The following is a 20469-nucleotide window of genomic DNA, read 5'->3' as shown; positions in this document are numbered from 1 at the left end:
ATTTGAGTTACTTGTCGGGAAAACGGCCTACGGGAAAACAACCTACGGGAAAACAACCTACGGGAAAACAACCTACGGGGAAAAAGGTTTTCTGGTGTCTTGTGAGGATTTGTCGTAGAACCCATTTAGGTTAATCAAGACCTGGGAACATTACGCTATAAACCATTGACCACTGTTACGTATTTTATAATGGAAAAAGATTGTAGTGACTTTTCATTGTTTTACTCTCTCTCTCTCTGGCCATTCCGGTTGACTGCAAGGCGATGTTGAGGGCGGTTTCTAAAAATATTTGAATTGATAAATTAATAAATTATTATTCAAGGCTTTTCAACCTCTTATATTCAATACAAAATTATGAAAATGAGTGTAATCGATGGTTCCCAAACAGATTTAAGTTTTTAAAATGTAACTATAATTTTATCACTTGCATATTTTTAAAAGATTTTTTTTAATTTAGTATATATATATATATATATATATATATATATATATATATATATATATATATATATATATATATATATATATCCTATTGGGTTTTTCCGAAAAAAATCTGTTTCAATAATAGAAGTAAATATAATTCTGGCATGTTTTTGAATAACTATCATTTCTAAAAATCTTTTAAAAATAAACCGGGAGTGATCTCCCCTAAACTTTCTCGAATATTCTTATATAAAATAACAGGGGATGGGAACTCGGGCTATAGACATGATTTTTAATCCATTTTAAATACTTATAGTTTTAAAAATAGAATAAAATCTCGTAGACAAATTAATTGCACACCAAGTGAACGCGAAATAAAAAAGCGCATAATAGTGCGCAATATTATTATTACTTTTAAAATTTACATTAGTTTTTTGAGAAATCGGAAGTAGCGTAAAGTACTACTTCCAGTCAACGGAAATGACTCAAAATTTAATAGAAGGTAGAGAATTAGATCTTTTACTTACGTATGAAATTTCATTTATCTATCTGAAATAGTACTCAAGTTATAGGCTTTTGAAAAATTCAAAGTAGGAAAAGTACCACTTCCGGTTATCGGAAATCGCTCAAAAGTTGATACGGATCTACGATTTTGATAAAATACTTATATATGAAATTTCATCAACCTAGCTGTAACGGTACTCAAGTTATCGTGTTTACACACGGACACACACACACACAGACACACACACAGACACACAGACATACGGACAAGATTGCAAAATTTTGTTTTTCCGTATCAGTGAGATGCAAAACGTCGAGATTTGCAAAAATCTCGATTTTTTTTTTTTTGCACGATTACAAGACTTTCTCTATACTTCGTATATACGAGAAAGTAAAAAGGTTAATATGTTTCTTTCTTGAGAAGAAAAAAAGAGGTGTAATGATTTGTATCGGTGATGTTGCATAGAAAAACATACATCTAATGTCCTTTTATTAGTAAAGGCCGATAACGATAATAGAAAAATATTTCCTAGACAACATCACGACACATTCGTGCCGAATGTAAACTTTTCGCGTGTGTTTTTAGCATGGTTTATTTTTTTAGCAGGCATTCAGCACAAATTGATAAATTTTGTTTCGTTTCATTTCCAATTCAGCCTGTAGCACTTTTTGTTTTTTAGATTTGATTCGTGTTTCTGGCAAGCGGCCTGGCAAGTTTACCCGTGGGTCAAATATTTGATGTACTTTGGTTGTAAATTAAATTGTAAAAGCAGGTTTTTTCATCGGCGTTCGGGTGTAAAGGGTAAAATAGATTACGTGTAAGAATTTAATAGATTACTTGTATACAGGAAATAGATTACGTGTAAGAATTTAATAGGTTACCTGTATACAGGAAATAGATTACGTGTAAGAATTTAATAGGTTACCTGTATACAGGAAATAGATTACGTGTAAGAATTTAATAGGTTACCTGTATACAGGAAATAGATTACGTGTAAGAATTTAATAGGTTACCTGTATACAGGAAATAGATTACGTGTAAGAATTTAATAGGTTACCTGTATACAGGAAATAGATTACGTGTAAGAATTTAATAGGTTACCTGTATACAGGAAATAGATTACGTGTAAGAATTTAATAGGTTACCTGTATACAGGAAATAAATTACGTGTAAGCATAAAAATGGATTGCGTGTAAGCATGTAAGGGATGACGTGCTAGCCGTACGGTACGTAAGATTCCGTAAACTTTGTACGAATAAATCCCCTAAACACACACCAACACACAAACGATCCCGATTCAAACCTGCGATACCCCCCCCCCCCTATATGTAACAACAGAACACAAAAAATACTTCTGTATAACTTTGAAAACATTTTATCTACAAATCCAAATTTTAAAAAAAAATGAAAGTATTAGCTAAATTACTTTCTTTTTTATAGTTGTTATTTGTTTGAATATGATAAAAACCGAAAGTTATTTTTGTACTTATTTCACAAATGTTATAAAATATTCAGTTTGGGTTGAAAAATATGCTTTCTGGCAACAGCCATTTGGAACTGTTTATAAACAGCTTTTCAAGCCTATTGTTCTATGGACTTATCCATGTAATAGAGATAGTCGTTTGGATCTATAACTATATAACCCTTCTTAGACTACCTAGCCAACCACCCAACCGACTGTACACCAGCCAGCCAACCCTACCTACGCCACCCACCCAACCAACCCTACTTAAAACACCAAGACAAGCATAAATGAGATCTAGCATGCACTACAATAGCATCGAATAACTTGATTTTTACATCGAGTGCTTCTTATGTCAGCGGGACTTACCAATATTAAGTCAGCAGTCTCGTAAAAAATTGTGTTAACGTTTACAGCTGTTTTTAAAACATTTTTACAGAATTACAGCCAGTTTCTTTAAGATAAAAAAGCGAATCTGCTGTTGTTGTTTTTTTTAATTTGACACACGGACAAGAAAAACAGATTATAACATTCACCGAAAAAAAAAACTAAACAATTTGACATCCATTAGGGTGAAGCTCTAAAAATGCATTCGTTGCTTGACTAAAACACATAACTTATTTAACCCAAGACTAATAGAAGTGTCTTAAAAACTAAAGTTATCACACATCCTAATTCTAGCTTTTACAATAGAAATTAAAACAATTATTTAGTTATTTATATATCTGGTATTTGATTGAATTGATTCAGTGGCTCATTGGGTGAGGGCCAGGTATGTGTGTATGTGTGCATGTGTGAGAGTGTATGTGAGTAAGAAAGTGTGTGTGCGTGAGAGAGTGTGTGTGTTAGTGTGTGAGCTTGTGTGTTAAATGAGGTGTGTAAGCCAACAGACTGTTTTAGTTTTCAGAGTTTGGACGTGTATTTTGTTTTGTGTGACTCGATAATTAAACTTTCGTCATGAGATAATTTGTAGAGCAGGCACCAAAGAAAAGTGACATAGGTTGCTGTGTAGGTTGATGCTGAAAGTAGATTAGTTTATGTAGGTTGGTGCGGAATGAAGGTTGATTTAGGTTGGTTTTGTAGGTTGGTATTGTAAGTTGGTGCTGAATTTAGATTAGTTGCTGTAGGTTGGTGTTGTAGGTTGGTGTTGTAGGTTGATGCCGTGGGTGGGCACTTTTGGTGTCACCAAATTCCACTCACCACATAGCCAATTCCTAACGAAAAACAACACGTTTCGATGTTTATTTTTATCGGTTACAAAACATCCTAAATTAATTTACTGCCCCCCCCCCCCTCGCCCCCAAGTCCAATCATAAAGTCAGTCTTACCCCCCCCCCCCTCCCAAATCAAACTCCTTCCTAATTACGTAACCTCTATTATGTTCGACTCATGTCATCGCTATCTGCAGCTCTAGTATTGCTAAATCAACATTGCTAATGGCCTTAAGGTTTATCAAGTAGACAACTTTCAGTACCGGTTTATATTATTTTTCATGTCATAAGAACGTTTTGGATGTTTGAGCAGCGAGATTGTGAAAACAATCTATAGACACATGCAGAAAAATGGTGCTTTTCGTTTTTTTGTAGGTTCCTGGGGAGTTTTTTTTTAACTGCAGACGTCACGCCAATGTTGTGTTAAAGATGGTGGAACAAATCAAACTTGCGCTCTGTTTGACTCGGCGATGAAAGAAGTTTTGTATTTTCTTAACATTGGTGCTTGACAGAAGGTCAGACAGAAGGTGGAGGAGGGGGGAGGGGGTAATAGTGAGGTGTGAGTGGGGGTGGGGAGTAATAGTTAGGGGGATGGTAGGGGGAGGGGGAGGAAGAGGATGGGGAGATAATTGCTACGGAGTAAGGCCAGGGTTGTGTGTGTGTGGGGGGGGGGGGGGTAATAGTGAGGGATGTGGAGGGGAGTGGGGGAAGGGCTAGGGAGTAAGGCGAGGGGTGTCGGGGTGAGAGATTGGGAAGAAGTATAAGGGAGGTAACAGGGCTGTGGGGGTAGAGGGGAGTGGTTTAAGCTACCTGAAAGGTGAAGGTTAGATGACAGTGTGGAGGGAGGAAGTGAGAGAGGTGGGAGAGTTCAGTTGAGAGGGGTGTGGGGTGAGGGGTGAGAGGGGTGGGTGGGTCACCTTAGTGGTGAAGAAGAGGTTACAGGGGTGGGGCAGTGAGGGGTGTGGGAGTTTGCAGGGGTGCTAGAGTCAGGTGAGATTCTGTTGAGTGGGGTGGGCGGTCAGGTGAAAGTTATGAGAATATGAAAGGTGAACTCCGAATTAAATGCTGATGTGAAAACAACAAGATTACTTGGGGTGTTTGAATTGAATATCTTTACTCATTATTTCTATATTGGATTATAGGATACAAGTTGTAAAATGTGACTCAATCATAATCCTATCCTAATCTCTATCTGTCTCTATTTATATCTCTTTATCTATCTATCTACCAATTTCATCTCTAACCCAAATTATGTTTCTGTGCTGTATTACACACACTCACACAAACTATATATAGACATATATATATATATATATATATATATATATATATATATATATATATATATATATATATATATATATATATATATATATATATATATATATATATATATATATACAATCGCATAGCCTACATAACATTTAACTGTGAATGCATTCTGAATTTTTTTAAATGTAATGTTTTAAAACTAAAATCTTATCAAACTCGACCTCTCCGTGTCATCGCTAAATCTCTTTCTAAAAAAAATCCACGTCTTGTTTTGAAAGGCAAATCGTGTTCTATTTTGCGTTTTAAAAAAATTAACTGTACGCAACTGCACGCTGACATTTGGAACAAAGAATAGACGCGCCTTATGCGTCCGATAAACGGCAACCATCCATCACTTTTTTTTTTATTAACAGACAGCGCGAAATCGGATTGATAAAAACTAAATATAGATCTAGATTTAAATGTTCGGAACGGCGCAAAACATTCCGGGGAATTCATGTCGAGCTGTTTGAACATGAAAATAGATTGGACAGGGTGAACCCGGCTCTGGCTTTTGTTTACTAGTATATTTGGCCCGTAATGCCGTTATAAGTTACGGGCTGTAAAAAAAATCGTTTGTAATTTATTTATATTTGAGCCGCGTTAAAGTACTAAAAAAACGAATATTGGCCAGTTTTAAGGTATGCGGGGGAAAAAAATCTTACGTCTTCTAGTATTACTCCTGACTTCAAGTACAGAAGAGAAATTCCTGTTTTGTCTACTAGTATTTGACCCGCCTTGGGGTACGGGTTAAATAATTTACAAGAAAGCACGATTCTGACAAACTGTTTTATGTTGCGCGAAATCTGATTTCCCCTCAGAAAAATAAAAAAAACAACACGCAGGTTAGTTTACATCTGTCTCGTGCTCGCACAAATCGTACAAACGAAATAAATTTATTGGGCGGTTATTGGTTGGAAGGCGTGTTGGTATTGTCTAGTCCTGGGGGCGCCGTGTGTCAAGGTCGTGACAAAAGGTAAAACGAATTCCCTCTTTTTATTGGGGATAAAAAAAACAAGAATCAGATGTAGGATGTTCTCTGTGACTGAAATATTTTTAACGTATGCACCCCGTGGCTTTATATGTGTGCTATGTAAACTGCTTTAGAAAAACGTAACTTAATATTATGATTTGTCTTGAAATTTGCTTGATTTATGAGAGGTCATAAAAATATTTGAAATATGTATAAAATGGAAAGTTTTAATTATCCCTGCTTTTCGTTTGTTTTTTTTTCCTTTATATTTTTATGTTTTAAATGAACACCATATTTAATTTTTAAAATAAATTTTTCTTTACTTTCTAAAAAAAAAACTCCAGCAATCTTTTCGTTTACTGTAATAAGTAAAATTGAAAGCAACGTAAAACTAGAGATTAAAATCAGAATTATCATGTTGTGTCTTGTATTATCACCTAATGTCTCTGTTATTCTAATTCTGAAATCATTTTTTATCAAACGCATGACACTGTTTACCTTCTAGGCAACAGAACTCGACAACTGGAAGCTTCAGTTTGACGCCTTTGTGCCAACATGGCAGAAACATAAAAATTTTAAACCAAACACCCTCGAGGCTATACACCGGTTGTTGTCTGATAGAAAAACACGTGAACACACCTCAGCGGCTGCCCAGCCAAGTTTTAAGCGCCCTGGGGTGGGGGGGGGGGAGAGTTTTAAACCCCTGGGACAAACATCTGCGCCTACTGTGTTCATTTCATTTCAGCTACGTTTATTCTTCCTGCACCATGTAACAAATATTATACTAAACACATATGTAATGTAGATATAAAAAAATTTGCACATACGTATGTGTGGGTTTATAATAAATGAAGCATATATATATATATATATATATATATATATATATATATATATATATATATATATATATATATATATATATATATATATATATATATATATATTTATATATATATATGTAGGCTACGTAATTTTGTTTATGTCCGTTTAACACCTATTGCTGGATGACCTTGATGTTTAAATAAATTTTCACACATCTGTTTTCTCGCACTCCTCTATCTTGCGGGTGTAAAAAGAAAAAAACAGTCATGAGATAACTCTTGGATAAGATAACGCTTGAGTTATCTTCCCACTACACTGGCCACTGCGAGTATTGTGTGCAGGTAAAGATTACAGGCATAGAACTAATCACATCATCTTAACCTGCGGGTTTCCCACGGGTTCCCTGTGGGTTCCCGATTTGTTCCCAGATAACCGGTTTTATTGGTTTTATTTATTTTACTGAAAATAAAAAAAATAAAAACTTCTATTAAATAAACGTCGACCGGTGTTTTTCTTGAATTCATAGAAGATAAACCTGCACTATTCTTAAATTAAATTACCTCCTTTATTCTGATAAACTGAAGAGTTCCATATGGCGTTAATACCATGTCCATCACGCAAGCAGAGGCGTAGCGACGGGGGGGGGGGGCGGGGGGACATATGTCCCCGGGCGTCGACCTTATGGGGGGGGGGGGCGCCAAAATGAGTTGGAAAAACAAATTGAAAGTTTGAGGGGGGGTGCAAATCAAAAGTTTGTCCCCGGGCGCCGGGAAGGGTCGCTACGCCTCTGCACGCAAGCTACCGTTTCACTTAGCGACCTGACAGAGACCACGCTCTACCCCAGCAACAAGGCATCCTCCAACTATATCTTATCGTGGGATTGCAATAATGGCTACAACTGTTAGTGTGTGCGGGGAGCTATCTTAAGTGTTATTTGTGCTCAATTTTAAGTGTTTTGCGCCGATACTAGAGTAATTAATGTGGCGCTTTAGATAAAGTGTTATGGCTGTTGTAAAGTCTAGATGATCAGATAGGGAAGACAATATCTAACATCTAAATAATGTTTTATTTGGAATAAATTAAGAAGTACTTCCACCGACTTTCTAGCAATGATTTGCAAATCTTTACAAAACTATAAATAAATAAATAAATAAATAAATGAATAAATAAATAAATAAATAAATAAATAAATAAATAAATAAATAAATAAATAAATATATATATATATATATATATATATATATATATATATATATATATATATATATATATATATATATATATATATATATATATATATATATATGGTACACAGCTTGGATAAAATCTAAAATTTTAAATATTATCCTTTGTTTATATTATGCGATAGGATATCAGTAAGGCTTTTTTTATATCATTAACATTACGTTAACAAGATAACACCATGTTATAGATGAATGGGTATATATATATATAGTATATGCACTTCTACAGGTGCGGAAAATCGCAGAGGACCCAAAGAAAGAAAAACTCTTGTGATGGGTAGTGTGTGATTTTCTAGTTTAAATAATTAAAAGTTTTTTTAAAGCACGCGTTGATTTATTCTATTGTGGCCCCCTTGGGTTGATAAGGGCTGTAGCCACCGGTCTCTTTTTTGGGCAGCTCTCTATATTTGCTCCCACGTAAACCCGACAGTCCTTGTCTCTTCTTCTACTGTTCTTCTACACTATTTCCTTGGCCAGCCTACTTTCCTCTTCCCCTGGGGATTCCAGGCTAATGCTTTCTTTGCGATGCTACCCTCTTCCCTGCTTATGGTATGCCCAATCCATATTCATTTGTGGGCTTTAGTTATCCTGTAAATTTGCTGTTGTTTTTTTTATATACATGCCAATGCCCTAATAACTGTCTAATTAATCAAAAATAACTAATGATGTTGCCACTTCGCGGATGTTCGCTGATCGCGGATGAGTTACCTTACGTAACACCCGCGATACTCGAGGACTTACTGAGGTTGTAAGGGTGTCTATCGCAGAGCTGCTAAGGCGCCACACGCATGTAACCAAACACCTGTTACCCATGAGCTGAAAGCGGAACTGAATTTCCGATCGTGATAACGGTTTATCTGGGTCGCCAAATTGCCTAGATTGTTTCCTGCCGGCAGCACCTTTGTAACAATCTTTGTGCGTGTGGGAGAGAGAAAGATAGAGTGAGAGAGAGAACGTGTGTGTGTGCGTGTGTGCGTGTGTGTGTATCACCTCATTATCTTTTTATCGATAGACCAACGCCATGAAATTACCTGCTAGTGTACAACTTTTTCCACCTTGTCCGCCCCCCCCCACCCGTTACATTCCCCCACCCCTCCCCCTCCCCCACTATGTTCGTCGCCTCAGGTCCCCGCAGGTACCGGAAATAACCACAGGTGGTGCTGACCCGACCAGGTGCGATCGTTTTGTCAGGTTTCATTGAACTATGGATCGATGGGGCACACAATCGGGCGAAATGCTGACAATGGACTAGGTCTACGGGGTCGGGTTGTATCCTTGTTGGTAAATATTTGCATCACGCATTAGGTGAGTTCGGGGTTGAAGGTGAGAGGTCAAATGTTAACATTGTAGTACAGAGGACCCACGGAAGAGAATTAAACTCAACGCTGTATGACAACAAGCCAGTAAAAGAAAAAAGATCATCGTAAACAAAAAAGTTTTATCAAATGAATTTTACTAAACAATAAGTAATTTCATTTTACTATTTGAAAACAATTAAAATTACATAACATAAGGTAGAGGATAAGAACAACATTGTTAAAGTGGTATTATAAAGACAAGGCTTCGACACAGGTACATAACATAGTTCTAGAAAATACAGCAGTTTTGAGCGAAGATCCCGTCTGCTTCAAAACTGCTCTGTCTTTTCTAGAATTGCTTTCTGTACCTGCGCCAAACCCTTGGCGCTGAACTAACACTCTATGTCAATATTGTTCTTTCAGTTGCAACGTCTGCATATGCATACAGCTAGAGTTGCTACCGCCCCCGCCCCCCGAACGAGATGGAATTTGTAGGAAAATAGTCAGCCCCTTCTTCCCCGCCCTCCGAAAATATCAAGCGCCCCCCCCCCCCCTCCCGGACAAAAAAAAAGGCTGTATACAGACCCTCTAGATAATAAGAAAAAATCAATTGTGTTGATGATGTGGGGGGGGGGGTCTACGATTACCGTTCTTGAGAAAGAAAAATATAACAGAAAAATGTTGAAAAGAAAACATGGGCCTACATAAAACATAACATACACGCAAATAACACAAAATGCATCAACCAAAAAATAACAGACTCTCATATAATCACACGATTGAAGACAGCGGTTTAAACTATTAAAAAAAAACAGAAACACAGCGCGTACCAATGTGTAAATCCCAAGAGGGTAGCTGTTGAAAAATTCCTGCATACTTCGGATACAAAAATGTATTACTCGACTTAGTACTTGAACGCTAATCAATGCGGGTCTTGTTAGCTTGTTGAGTTTTTAAAATCTTTTACAAAATAAGAAACATTTTATATAGCCAAAATCAATGCAGGTCTTGTAGGTTTCTTGATTTTTTAAAAATTTTTTACAAAATAAGAAACATTTTATATAGCCAAAATCAATGCAGGTCTTGTAGGTTTCTTGATTTTTTAAAAATCTTTTACAAAATAAGAAACATTTTATATAGCCAAAATCAATGCAGGTCATGTAGGTTTCTTGATTTTTTAAAAATCTTTTACAAAATAAGAAACATTTTTTTAACCAAAATCAATGCTGGTCTTGTTGGCTTGTTGATAGTTTTTTTTTCTTTTTTACAAATAAGAAACATTATTTTTTTATAGCTATTCATTTAAATAAGATATTATTCTATCCATAATTGTATGTGTTGAATAACGAATGGTTATGTTCACGTTATGTTCACGTGTAACTTTTAGACCTCGGTGTGAGACAATATCTTTTCACTTTATCTTAACACACACCCTAACACACACACACACATACAAGCGTACACATACACAGGACGTACACACACACACACACACACACACACACACACACACACAGCGTTATCTCACCTATACCTGACGCTACCTCAACAAATAGATTTTTTATCATTTTATCGGGAGTGTTACCACAGGTGATTTGATCATAGAGGCTTGGCACTATGGTCAGTGTTTCTTCCAGACTTTTTTTCCTTCTTTTCCGGGGGGGGGGGGGGGGGGGCACTTCAAATTTTCGGAGGGGGGGGGGGCAGACTAAAAGTTCAGGGGGTGGGGCGGTCACTATAAGTTAATTGAGTTTTTTCAACTTGATTTCATTTTCAAAGATAATGGAAATTCGAATTCTTAAAAAATAATATCATTTTTTTATCTTGATAATTTTTGCTTTCCGTCTTTTTTCTTTTTTTCTTTTTTAATACACATGACACGATTGCTAAAATTGTCGTAGCCAGGCTGAGCAGTTTGAGACGCGATGTGCATATATCAATCAACATAGTTACAATGGTGACAAAAAAGATATTGTGTTAGTAACGGTAGTGGGAGCGGTGAATATCGAAAGTAGGGGAAATAAGTAAAAGTATTTAAAACATTTCTTTATAATATTTAATTTCGTCTTTAATTAATTTATTTTTTTAAAATCATACTCATTTTATTATATAAAATAATTCTTGTCATGTATTGCATAGCATATTTTTAGATTTTAATAAAAGCAAATATAATTATAAGATATATGTTATAAATCCATACTAAGTCCTAAATTTACATAAACTAAGCTTATATTAAATATAAAATGTATTATTAAAATCCAGTTGATTTGTAGTTGCTTTACGAATCACTATTTTTATTATTCAAAAAATTAAATAAGAAATCTAAAACTGTTGTTTTCCAACAGTTAGGCCAGGGTCGGCAACCTGTGGTTCGCGAGCCGCATACTAGGCATACTGCCTAGCGTCGCCTGGGTTTTCAGAAACGTTTGAGAATTTGAATGATTGATTAATTGGTGATTGGCTGTTATGTGGAGTGCTTAGGGCCTAAGCTTAAACAGTCTTAGTAATTGGCTGTCATGCAAACGTTAGTGGAGTATTCGCATACTTAAATCTCGCAAAGTTATTAGAAGTGCAAAGGCTTCCTTACTAGTGTAAATCAAATATTAAATTAAATAACTTTCGCAATTAATTTTTATAATTTCAGTACAATACTTAACTAAGTTTATAACGAAATATCTACTGAAAAGAATGCTCTACTTTGTGATTTTTTTGTTCTTCTTTAAAATTGTTTAAAATTATTTTTAAATTATTACTTTAAAAAGTTACACCCCCCCCCCCCTCTATACATAGACCAAATGACATAGTCTGTTTAATTTTTCACAAATAATTGTATATAAAATAAAATACGGCATCTATACAAATCTAACGGCCGTGAGGGTTTTTTTCCAACGGGAATAAAGTTTTTTTATTACCTTCCAGGGTCGGTCTACGACCTCCCAAAATATTAGGGGGATCGTTCGTCAATTTATTTAAAAATATCTCATATAAGGAGAATTTCACTCACGGTCATTTTTTAGTCTGACCAACAGTTTTTCCATATGGCCTAGCCATTTACCTAGGTGCATTACCAAAAATTAGCCTAATGTACAGATCTTTGTTGAAATTACCCTGTTTTTTCACATAAAATACAAAGATTATATTAAGAAATACGACTGGTCAGTTTTGACCCATTTCTAAATTTTACCCGGATATGGCGAGTTTTTTTCTGACACCCCTAGGTGTTTTTCTACCATCTCACAAAATATCAAGAAGGGTCGTTTGGCAAAAGTTTTTTTCGTAATAGAGCTCAAATGAAGAGAATTGCACTCGCGATTATTTTTTAGCCCTCATCGAGGGCTATGAGTCGAACCGACAGCTTTTCCATACGGCCTAACCATTTATCTAGGAGCATTTAAAAAATAGCTACATGTACAGACGGTAAGCGCCCAAAATTTTTTGTTGAAATTACCCTCTGTTTTTCCCACGAATTACAAAGATTATATAGGGAAATACGACTGGTCAGTTTTGACCACTTTACGAAGCATTCCCAGATATGGCGAGTTTTTATGACTCTCCTAGGCGTTCTTCTACGACCTCACAAAATATCAAGGGGGGTCATTCGTAGAAAAAAAAATTTCGTTGTATAGCTCATATTAGGCGCAGGTCAGTCGAGGTCAGTTTTGACCCCCTCTACGTGGACTTTGTAGCCAACCGGCACCGGCCCCCGGTGTTCTATTGCCCCAAGTCAGGAGCTTGCCAAATTTGAAGCACCAGCGGCGCTGGGAAGTGAACTATCTCGCACCCGACCACTGTGCTCTCTCTCTCTCTCTCTCTCTCTCTCTCTCTCTATATATATATATATATATATATATATATATATATATATATATATATATATATATATATATATATATATATATATATATATATATATATATATATATATATTCATAACTCAAACATTTTAAACTGTAAAAAATAACTTTTAACAAGATAAAATAACACTAAGAATTGGTGGAAGAAAGCGTATACAGACAACTGGCACCTGATTGGGCACAAGGCCCAGCTCTACAACTGTGCACTGGCCAGCTCCGTGGCAATGGTTCCATGCTTTCCACTACCGAAGTGCACAATTTATTTTTTCAAGTATTTTCAATAGTAAAGGTTATTTTATTCAGAAGTACATTCGTTTGATTTAAGTGACATAGTTTTTAGTTATTAGCTTCTAAATTGCGTAGGGATAGCGCTAAGTTGTATAATTTGTTTTTTTTTAATCCTACCATAGCTATCTAAAATACTTTATTATGTTTTTATATGAATACATATTTTTTTCATACTTAAACCCATTTATTTTTAATTTATTTACCTAATCCTAATCAAATACCATAATATTGAGACAAAAAATGTTTGTGGTTCTTTAAAAACTGGGAGATTGTGTAACTTGTAACTTTTGGCTCTTCCGTCACAAAAGTTGCCGACCCCTGGGTTAGGCCCTTAATGCTGAAAATACGCAAAAAGGTAGGCTACATAACACCTGACTATACAATTGTATTTAAACCATTCAATTGTAAACTTAGCATAACCTTCTAAACATTTATGTTCGTGGTCATTGCACCAACAGAAGCCTGCTATGTTCTACAAGATTTTTGCTGGATGAAATATCTTTTTTCCAATACTAGATCTAGTTGTTTCAAGGGCCCGATTAATTTACTTAATCAGGTTGGGGGCCTTGGGGGCCCTGTGACCTCGGCTGCCCTTGGACCTTGTCCACCTAAGTTACACGGTTTAGGCCGAAGTAATGCTGAGTGGTGAAAAAACAGTTGGATATCTTGTTAGTAATGTCAGTAGTCGCCCGACGCTGAGACCACTTCTAGTCCTGCTTTTAATCATAAGGAATTTGTAAATTTAACTTAATGGACTAATTAGCCACTAACCAGGCGCTAATTGAGTGCACATGGTGGGTGTTTGTGTGTGAACTCCTCACACTTGCACGCGGTACTTCAGTACTTCTCAGTAAAACATGGACCAGTCGTGGGTTGACGTGGTTGGTTAAGAAATTGGGAGAAAAGACGGGTTGTCTAGGTGATATCACGGACGGTTAGAATTGGATCGTGCCCATGTCACGTAGGGTGAGAATTTAGATCACGGTAAAATTGTTTTGATGGTATAGGCTAAGCCTTATCCTAATTATAGGGTAAACATATTGATATCGTATGTTATAATAGGCTTCATAAGTCTATGTACTCATACTAAATTTTTTAAAAAAATCTTTTAAAAAATATGGCAAGAAATAAAGTTATAGTTACATTTGTAAAATAAAAGCTGTTTGGGAACCAGCGATTACACTTATTTTCTTATTTTTGTATTGAACCTAAGCCGTTGAAAAGCCATTTTTAATTATTTTATCAATTCAACATGTGTTTTTTTAGAACCGACCTCAACCCCTCCTTGAAGTCAACCGGAATGGCCAGGGAAAGTACAATTGTTTTCCAAGATAAAATACACAATAGCGGTAAGTGGGGTATAGCCTAGTAGTTTATCTATATTAAATATATCATCCCCCTATCCATACAATACCCTGACTCTACTAATCCACTTTTTTTAAAGTGCAAGCGAAATTACTATTTATTACTTGTAATTATTTGTTTTAATTTTTCTTGCCTTAATGAAAATCTGTATTTCTTTCAAAAAATGTTATAAAATATTCAATTTTTTTTTTAAAAACATGCTTTCTGGCAACAATTATTTGGAAACATTTGGAACTAGCTTTTTCAAGCAAAAGCCTATTGTAAACATATTTCGAGGTAAATCGGTTTAATATGTAATTGTATCGTTATTCGAGGGTAAAACTGGATCGATATTATAAGACCATTATGTATTGATTGTATAGAATAAATCTGTATCGGTATAATAAGGTAAAACTGTACCGATACTGCAGGATAAAACTGTATTGATAGAGTAAAACTGTATCTTACTACATCATGATGTGGAACACGTTGATTTCTTTAGAATCTATTACGGAAGAAACTCAAGGCTTGCTGGTTTAACTTAAAGGGGTTAAATTTCTACTTTGATTGGATAGGTATTTTTTAAAATAATTATACAACGTTCCCAAATGTAAGTCTCGAGTTCGAATCCGGGTTCAAGTCAGTAGACCGTCCCTTCATATGCCGAGGTCACAGAAACATGTGAACTCTACTTCACTTGCCCAATAGCCCGTCAGGTTTGGAAAGGGAACTTTACTTTGCCCCAATGTCTGCAGCATGTGTTAACGGAAATGTTTTATTTCAAGGTCATATTTATCAATTACTTCTCCTACCCCCCACCCCACCCCACACCCACACACCCCCACCCCCAGGCCTAACGCGCATGCGTGCACTGATATAGAGATGTTGCGTCATGAATGCTTTAAAGTCAGAAGGCTATAGCGAGACTGGCGTTTACAAGAGAAAGATTTTTGCTACAAGAGAAAGATTTTTGTAGCAGACCTTCATTGCGTTGGTAGAGATACCGGCTGTCTTATCGTCAGGTCTTAACGGACGTAGCCTGAATACGTCGTTAAATTAGATACAAATATTGTTTTTACGACCAGGTGTCTTTAGGGCCGGCGTGATAACCTCGACGTGTGCGGGATTTCAGATTAAAATAACATTAAAACAGATCAACTGAATCGGCGTGGTTCAAGTTTATATTTATAATACGTTATGTTTTCAATACTAGGGACAAAATTTGTAAAAAAAAAAATAATTTATAATCGCACATTGTTTTTTGTGGTTTTATTTTGTTTTTAACAAACAGAAGTTTACACAGATTATTACTTCTTACACTGCGATCTTAATTGTAATGTTAGAAGTTGATTCCCTTCAACACAATTGAGTTGCCTATAACCTGTCGACTTGTTATGCGCTATATAGACCGTTTACTAAGCTTTCAGCCTGCTTTTTAATTTTATTTTTAGATTTGCCTCCATAGCCTTTGTCCAACTAAGAAAAAAAACTACAAGCTAGTATTGTTTAATTTAGGAGTAGTCCCTCCTAGATGAGTGGCTGTCCCCAGCTGTCGAGCCTCGTCTGCCCGGGGGTTCAAACAGGGGACTTTTCGAATTTGCAGCAACGAGCTTAAACCGACCCAACCACGCCGAACCCCAGAGACTATTACTGATAGGAGGCTAATGAAATAAACTCATACACACACGCAAACACATATGTCCCATCCCCCCAGGTTCACCCCACTTGATTAGACCCATCTCTCACAACTGTAAAAAGGATAATTTTCCTACAATCTTTAAATCACTTCCTCTTTTAATGCCTGTAATCTACTCACAGAGTCTGACATATCACATCTGTAACCTTTTTGTACCCTCACAATGTTTTTACAATCGGAAAAAAATACTTTACACCCCGTTGTTTACTTCAAGCTGTTTCATAAATCACCAACACTGAAAGGGGAGAGAAGCTTTTGTATCGCCACGTCTAGAGTTAGCGTTCCTTTTCCGGAGGGTCTGGTAAGGGAGATAATTTTGAACAAATAATCTCTGACCATTGTAAAAAGGCAGCCAGCTTTTGTTATCATGCATATATATATATATATATATATATATATATATATATATATATATATATATATATATATATATATGTAACTGGGGTAGGCCTAACTACCAGTTACAAATGATAACGAACGAGAAGCCGCGACGCAGTATGAAATCTGACGCAACCATAACAGGTGGCTTATTGGTTCGGTCTGATAACAATCTCAAAGCCAACGCGTGCTATTTTGGGAAACGGTACGAGAAGTTTCAGACGAGCTGTCAACTTTGATGGATGGGACGCAGATGTTTTAGTGAATCGGACGGTACGTCAGAAACTGCGACATTAGTATTCGGATACATCGATTACAAGTATCGATTACGGAAATGGAGACAAGTACGACTACGATTTCAAGGCATAAATAGGAGGGGACGGCAGAACTCGTTCTCTTCTCTTCCCGTTTCGAGGCTCTTGCCTCTTGCATCGCTCGCTTAGATCAGTCAGTCTGTGTGACTATGTCAAGTCGGTTATAGAACGGGTTAGCCGTATTGTGTTAAGAAGGATTATAGACATGTGGATTCAGTTATATAAAGCCTAGTGAAGGACTGTTAGGGGTCAGTTGATTCAGACTATTATTGAGAAGCATTCCTGTTGATTTATTGTGTTATTATGAAGCATTTCTTGATTCATGTAATAAAGGATCAATAGCGAACCTGCATCTTGAGTATCTATACTGTGGTCAATGTTGTCTAGAATGAGTGGTTAAACTCGTTAACACGTGGCACTACAGGCAATTAGGTCTCATTACATGTGGCGTTGCGAGCATGGTAACTGTTGGCTCGTTACAATTGGCGTTGTCGGCAGGATAAATGTTCGCTCGTCACAATTGGCGCTGCGATCAGGATGAATTCAACTAGACTTGCCGTTTAAGGCACCTATAGTCAACCTTGTGCATAACTGTGTTTAGTGTGTGTGTGAATTCGGACATTCAGGAACTGTGAAAATTGAGGAACGAGGAAAAATTTTTCATACACACACGGTAAGAAAGAACTCTTTTTTTTAGTACTTAAGGAAGAAAATGCCTACTCTGGACGAGAAGCAGACCCATATAGTGGTCCTACCCAGAGAGTCCCATATTAACAAATTTTACGGGGACGGAGATCCAACTTTAACCAACAGGTTCAGTGAAGAGGTCAAAGCGGCCTGGGCCTCGAGACATATGTCACCAGAGGAAAGATTAAGACTGCTGATGGGCAGTATAGGTGAAACGGTTAGGGCAGAGGTTAAGTGCCACGATAGGACCGTCCAATCAGATCCAGATAAGGTGCTAGATCTGATTATGGAGACCTTTGGGGAGAGACGGTCGGGAGTGCAACTGCTATCGGGATTCGTGGGCTTAAAGCAGAGAATGGCGGAGAGTGTGATGGAGTACTCACACAGGATGAACAGGGCCTTTGATTTGGTAAAGGGCAAATCACCGGACATTGATGTACGCCTACTGAGGGACCATTTCATCGAGGGGCTAGCAACCCCGATCTTAAGGAGAGAGTTGAAAGAGGAGGTCCACAGAGACCAGCAGTTGACCTTCCTTCAGGTCAGGAACTCAGCGATCCGCAGGTCCGAGGATGAGGACCAATCGAACTGTTCGGTGGACAAAGTCTCTGTGCCTGAACAGAGACAATCCCCACCCACAGGGGCCGACACGATGGAGACCATGATGGCTCAACTGTTGGCCCACCTAGAGAAGGTTGACCAACGTTTGGAGAGGTTGGAAAGCAGGTCAACAGCTGAGAATCAGGAAAAGAACGGGACAAAACAGGGACGGGTTGGACGGCCGCGTCCTGCCAAGCCATCACTCCAATGGACGGCAGACGGTCGACCAATTTGTTTGTCTTGTTCACAACCCGGACATATGGCACGGTACTGTCCGGTGAAACGATCGCCCTCTGTACGGCAGGTCAAGGCTACAGAGCGGCGAGGTAATGACTTAGTAAACAAAATGACAAAGAAACACAGTAAGGAGAAAAAGAAAGGCAAAACACAACTAATGGAAAAAATGAACTGTGAAATGAACTTGAATGTTGAAAAGTTTCAAGTGAACAATTTGTTGGTAGAGAAAAATGATGATAAGAAGAAAATTGGTAGACTTAATAAAGGAATTCAAAGTCTAACCAGGAAACTGGATAGGAAAAGTTCATGCAAATTAAAAGCACAGGAGAAATGTTCATCTTTAAAGTGTCTGTTATCGGAAGAAGTAAATAAAAATAGTAGACAAAAGAACAGTGTTGGCAAACTAGAAAAAGTATCAGATATTGAAAAAGAACTTCAAATTACAGCAAGGCTGGGATCCATCGAACAGCGATGGGCAGCAGAATTGGCACTCGTTGACCTAGAGAGAAAACATCGCCCGGGGCGGTCCAATGGCAATGCGGACGCCTTATCAAGGAATCCTTACGAGAGACCGGGTGATGAGGAAGAAACGCTGACAGGAGTATGGGAGGTCAGAACGTCAACAGATATCCCTCATGGGGTACAAATGATGCAAAACGGGCAGACCGGGGTGGAGCACATATCCACAGAGCCCGAACATATGGACAATAGTGATTTTAATTGCCTTAATCACCAAAAGATAAGAGATGCCCAGAGAACGGATAGTGGCTTACAACCGCTATTGAAATACGTCCAGGAACAAAAATTCCCAGGAAGAAGGGAAAGAGAACAATTTGGTCGAGAAACAAAGAAAATACTGAGTCAGTGGGACCGTCTCAGTATAGAGGATGGTGTTCTCATACGGAGAATTCATGACCAAATTGATGGGACAATACACCAGGTGGTGGTGCCTGGACAGTTAAGAGAAGAAGTGCTAAGGTTGGCACATGACAGGGCAGGACACCAGGGTCAGGACAGGACGCACAAAATATTACGACGGAGGTGTTACTGGCCCAATATGGAAATGGAGGTCAAACGCCATTGTGAGGCTTGTGTGAGGTGTCAGCATGCGAAAATGCCAGTTGTCAAAATGAGACAGCCATCAGGACACCTACTGGCGACGAAACCACTAGAGATTGTGGCTATGGACTTTACGTCGTTGGAGCAATCATCGGATGGGACGGAACATGTGTTGGTAATGACTGATGTATTCACCAAATGGACTGTGGCGGTGCCCACACGAGATCAGACTGCCAAAACAGTGGCAAAGGTCTTAATAGAACATTGGTTCATCAAATATGGCATACCAAGACAATTACACTCTGACCAAGGAAGGGCTTTCGAGTCAGAAGTAATTAACCAACTGTGCAGCCACTACGGGATCAACAAATCTAGAACAACCACATTTAATCCGAAAGGAAACGGACAGTGTGAACGGTTCAACCGCAGCATGCATGATTTGCTGCGTACGCTAGAACCTGAACAGAAAAAACGTTGGCCTGATTTTCTCCCAGAGTTGGTATATCTATACAACTGCACACCCCATGCCACAACCGGCTTTACGCCACACATGTTGCTGTTCGGACGGGAGGCTCGACTCCCTCTTGATTTGTTCCTAGGAAAAAGGGAGAGTATGACTGGCTCATACACCGCACTGGAATATGTGAATGAACACATGAGAAGAATTAGAGAAATGTACAGGGTAGTACAGGAAAGACTAGAACATGAAGCACGGCGAAGGGAACCGCCGGTACAGACAAAGGACCCGCCACTCAAACTG

The 20469-nt window shown here is 37.6% G+C and overlaps 1 protein-coding gene across 1 annotated transcript in view; it reads right to left on the bottom strand.

Annotated features, from left to right (window-relative positions):
* The window catches only part of LOC131955099 (ras-related and estrogen-regulated growth inhibitor), a 112848-nt gene that overhangs the window by 6690 nt on the left and 85689 nt on the right, over positions 1-20469 (bottom strand). The gene's annotated exons all lie outside the window — the stretch shown is intronic.

This window comes from Physella acuta, unplaced genomic scaffold, assembly GCF_028476545.2.
Source record: "Physella acuta isolate Inbredline_101_S28 unplaced genomic scaffold, ASM2847654v3 ptg001055l, whole genome shotgun sequence".
In the NCBI taxonomy this organism is placed as follows: domain Eukaryota; kingdom Metazoa; phylum Mollusca; class Gastropoda; family Physidae; genus Physella; species Physella acuta.
The sequence above is the reverse complement of the archived record's forward strand: the minus strand, read 5'-3'. Positions and strand labels throughout refer to the sequence as shown.